This window comes from Globicephala melas, chromosome 11 (assembly GCF_963455315.2).
Source record: "Globicephala melas chromosome 11, mGloMel1.2, whole genome shotgun sequence".
NCBI classification, from domain to species: Eukaryota; Metazoa; Chordata; class Mammalia; order Artiodactyla; family Delphinidae; genus Globicephala; species Globicephala melas.
Window position 1 is genome coordinate 35,539,702 of NC_083324.2, and position 5,117 is coordinate 35,544,818.

The window sequence follows — 5,117 nt, forward strand, 5'->3', positions numbered from 1 at the left end:
GCTTACAGGATCTTAGTTTCCCGACCAGGGAATGAACCCAGTCCCCTGGCAGTGAAAGTGCTGAGTCCTAACCAGTGGACCACCAGGGAATTCCCAAGTTGTGATTTTTTTAAAAAGCAATAAAATGAGAAAGGAAGGAGAGAGAGCCATGTGCACCGGGGTTAGAGCTGACTTCTAGCAAAGTCGAGGAGCTGGTGAGTTATAACCTGTGTCCAGGTTCCCTTTCCCCACCCCTGCCTCCCTGTCATGGGGCTCTTGCCCAGTGCCCACGGTCCCAGAGTCTGCAGGTGTCCTGGAGAAAACCATCTATAAAACTCATCTCAGAATTCTCTCTTCTCATTGATTTTCCCTTTGCTCACTGGACAAGGGGGTCTAATACCTCCTGCTGCCTACATACCACTGCCAGGAAGAGCTTACAGCTGTGAAAATGAGGGTAGCCTCCCCACCTTGAATTTGCTTTCCCCAGGCAGAGAAAGGGAAAACAAGAAGAAACCTCTGTTTGTTGTGAGAATGAGCCCATTTTACAAATGTGAGGAAACAGAGGCCCAGAAACATGCAGGGATCCACTCAAGGCTATGCAGGTCTTGGATTCCCTCCCTCTGCCCTCTCCCCCAAGCACATGGCTGAGAGGCAGAGGTGACTGAGTCACAACCAGACTTCCTGGAGAGCTCATTGCCAAATATGTATCAAGGGCTTTAGAAGGGTTGCCACCCTCTGACCTAGCAGCTTCCCATTGAAAACTCTGGGAAAACTCCCAGGTAAGCTTCCAGGAGGACAAGGATTTAGGTACCACATGTTAACTGCAGGGTAATACATCTTGGTGAAAACCTGGAAGCACTCCAAATACTCATCACTAAGGGATGGTTAATAATGAGGACATAGCTCCATGATGGGACAATACACAGCTAGTAAAAACGATGTCTTTGAAGAATTTGGGAATGCTAATGGGAAAATGTAAATGAAAAATGGAGAATTTTATGTGATCCTGACAATAAGAAAACAAAAGAAACTATAGTAGCAAACACCTATTGAAGGGTCCCCCACTTCTACTCTCCAGCCCCTCTCCCTGACCCTTGACCCTGTTTTATTTTCTTCAAACAATTGTAATAAATCAGTATTTGTCAAATGAGGGAATTCCCTGGCGGTCCAGTGGTTAGGACTCCGAACTTCCTCTGGAAGGGTCACAGGTTCAATCTCTGGCGGGAGCTAAGATCCTGCATGCAGCGTGGTGTAGCCAAAAAAAAAAAATTTGTCAAACGAACAAATGACTTTACCAGTGGTCCTCTTTGGGTGGCATTACATACAATTTTAGTTTACTTCTAAATTTTCTGTACCTTCCAGGTTTTTACAATGAGTGTACTTTACTTTTTACCTTTGGAGGGGGGGCAGTGTTTTATAAAACAAGAACAAAAACAAAAGTTAAATCAGAAAAATCAGAGGTTCTGTGAGTTGAACTGTGTGTCATCTCACGTCCCTGGGGGCAACATTATCAAAAGAAACTTTACCCCAAAAATGCCTCTGGAAGGAAATTTCCGGCATTGAGAGGAGAGATGGATTTATTAAAACTGAATTCTTCATCAACCTACAAGCCCGTTAGAGAGTGTCCAACGGGCCCTCTGCTATGCATTGGTGGACACGAGGCTGGACACATCCTCACACAAGGACCCATCCCAGGCCCCCACAGGCTTTGAGCCCCGGATATGAGTCAAAGACAGTGTTCCGAAGACCCAGACTGGGATGTTGCCTCCACTGCAAGCCCCGTGCTGACTTAGGGCCCCCAGCACTAGCCCAGGCCTGCCCCAGGAGCCGCACGTGGGCCAGACCTGCCAAAGTGATGCCCAGTGCTGTCATTCAGGAACACAGCTGCTCGGGACCCGTTCACGCCTCATTGGTGTCCACTCAGGGGATGTGCAGAAGCACATCAGGATAGCTCTGCCCTGAATTTCATGTAGATAGCAGAGCAAGGGCAGGAGGGACCTCCCACTGGTGAGCACCCACCGCCTGGAGGTTTGCTCCCAACTCAGAAACATCCAAGGAAACAGCCTGGCTTATGAAACACAGAGGCAGCTTTACATAATCGTGAGAAATTACAAGAAAAAGCGCATTCATAAAAATGCATCTCCAGGGCTTCCCTGGTGGTACAGTGGTTAAGAATCCACCTACCAATGCAGGGGACATGGGTTTGAGCCCTGGTCCAGGAAGATCCCACATGCCACGGAGCAACTAAGCCCGAGCGCCACAACTATCGAACCTGCGCTCTAGAGCTCGCGAGCCACAACTACTGAAGCGGGTGCGCCTAGAGCCCGTGCTCCACGTCAAGAGAAGCCACCGCAATGAGAAGCCCGCGCACGGCAACGAAGAGTACCCCGCGCTCGCCACAACTAGAGAAAGCCCGCGCGCAGCAATGAAGACCCAAAGCAGCCATTAATTAATTAATTTAAAAAATTAAAATAAAAAAAAATGCATCTCCCAATCTCAACAGTGCTTTTTTCAAGATGGAATTTTGTTTTGCTTTTTTTTTGGATTATAAAAGTCAACAGTGTTCACTAGCACTAAATTCCAGCCAAAGAGAAATTCATAAAGTAGAAACCCAAAGTCTCCCTCAGTCCAACCCTCCAAAGTCCCCCATGGCTTGAAGTCTGTCCTTGCAGCCTCTGTTCTGCCCAGACACACTTACGAACACACACATGCATGGGTACACACGCATGCGCATACACACACATGCGTGTGCACACTTTATTTTTGACAGAAATAGGATCACACTCTACCTGCTGTTCTATACCTTGCTTTACTCTGTTTACATGTCACAGACATCTCCCCACCACAGCTGGACTTTCAGTGCTTCACTTAGCCCCATGGCGTAACCAGCGAGGCATTGAACTCAGGTCTGTCCAGGTCTCCCTGATGTTTTTCTCTGGGGAGTTCTCAGCCCCAAAACAGAATTGCCTGAGTGTCTTCTTAGAAATGCAGAGCCCCAGGCCCCACCCTAGGGATTCTGATTCAGAAGGTTAGATGTGGTGACCAGGGATTCGTGGGTAGAATAACTGTTTCAGGCAATTCTTATGACTCAGCCAGCTAGGGGACTGTCATGTCTGGTGATTGGGACCCTTAGGAGCTACAGTTCCCCACAGGCCCTTCCAATTTCTGTCCGCAAGTCAGAAATGGGGATACTTTAGAGTATCCCCATTTCTCAGGAGGCTTGGTCTTCACACCGATTGGGTGAAATGACCACGTAGGGCCCCACCAGCCCGTGCCTGCTGCCATTGCAGACATGCTTGCCCATGGAACTTCCCTCAACATCATCTCCCAGGCACAGAGTTCCTAGTGGAAGGGCACGAGCACTGTGGAGGTCTTCATGTCCAAGGGTCTAGTTGGGTGCCCAGGTCTGAGCAGCAGGAGGAGCTAGACCTTGGCTCTGCCCTCTGCCTTAGCTAAGGCGCCCAGACCTTGTAGGCCAGGGGGGTCGGGGAGCGGGGCAGGAGGAGAAGGCTGTGGTGATGCCAAACTGGGTCTTATTCACCTGGAATCCTGGGATGACAAGAAGCTGCCCCAGGGGTCCCTAGAGCCCCACAATGGGGCAGGTGGAGGGGCATTTTATTCTATCACTGCCGGATCCCCAGAGCCATGGAGAGAACTGTGCCACCATTAGAGACCAGGGTGGGTGCAGAATGGCAAGGATTAGTCCCATTGGGCAGAGGGAGAAATTGAGGCTTGGAACAGGAAAACACTGCTCTAAAGGCCAGAGTTGGAAGGCACAGAGCTTCCAAAGGGTTTCAAAGGTATGTCTTTTCTTATCAGACTGAGGGCAGAGGCACACGTCAGGTCTCTGACATGGCATACCCCTGGGGCTATCTCACTCCAATCCAGCCTTCAGCCCTTGCCAGCTTTGGACCCAACCCTGGGTGGGCAGGCCTCCGTGGGCTGGGCCGGCAGGACCCAAGTGCTATGAGATGCACTTGGCTTTGGGTCTGGCTGGGCATCTGGGAGCCAGGCCAGCAGAGGAACAGCCAAGGAGCACCCAGAAGTGGGGTGGGGGACTCAGTCACATTCAGTCCATTGTCCCTCATGACCCAGAACTCTGAGTGTTGGCAAAAGACACAGAGGGGACACAGGCAAGGAAGGCCTGGCCACTTGCCTCCCTCAGCTTGCTCAGGGGCTCAGCATCAGACAGATCTGATGCAGCCCCCTCCTCAGCCACTGATTTGAGGGGATACCTTTCTCTGTCCTCTGTAAAATGGAGCTTCTTCCTGTATAAGACGTGGTAAAGGGTATCAGCCTCCTGGGGCATGTGGGGTGGGTGAACTCCACCGACAACATCTGTGATGACGGTCCCCTCCCTACTCCCTCTCGGGGGACCTTCATCCCCCTGGGGGGCCAGGGGACCTGGTAAGAGCAGAGGTGGGTTCTCCTGTCCTTACAGACCTGGAAACCAAATCTAGTGATCTCCCTAAGAGTCAGCAGTGTTATTAGGCCTTAATAACTTGTGAACGGTTTGCCTCTAGTAATTTCTCGGTTAACATTAACTGATATTATCATTACTACTCATATGTATTCTCATTTTCATAATCCTCATCCTCCTACAGGCTCCTCAAGCCCTGGGGTCCCTCTCTGGGGCTGGGGCTCGAGGACAGGGCGTGTTTGCTAGGTTAGAGCTCCCTGCACGCACCAGCCCTGTGACCTTAATTGACCTTACCAGTTTCAGTTTGCTCATTTTTACTAAGGTACAATCAATGAAGCCTCCCCTCTCAGTTTCACTCCAGGGCTTTGTGGAGGAAGGAGAGCGGTCTGCAGTGAAGATGCGAGTCAACAGAAGAACCCTGAGCCGGGCCTAGAACCTGCAGTTATTATCACATTATTTGTGTCGGTGGTTAATCCCGGCATGGCAGTGCAGCCTGACTCACAGAAGCCTGGCAGCCCGCAGCTGCCCCGCAGATTCCGGGGGAAGGAAAGAGGGACGGAGAGGTTAGGCGGGCGGACAGCATCGGGCTGGGTACAGAGACTCCCAGGCTCCCGACGGTCTCGGTTTCCTAACAGCGCCGGAGGGCTGGGGCGGGGCTGCCTCCGCTGGTCCGGGGGCGGGGCGGGGCGGGGCAACCTGGGGTGATGCCGGCGCCCCG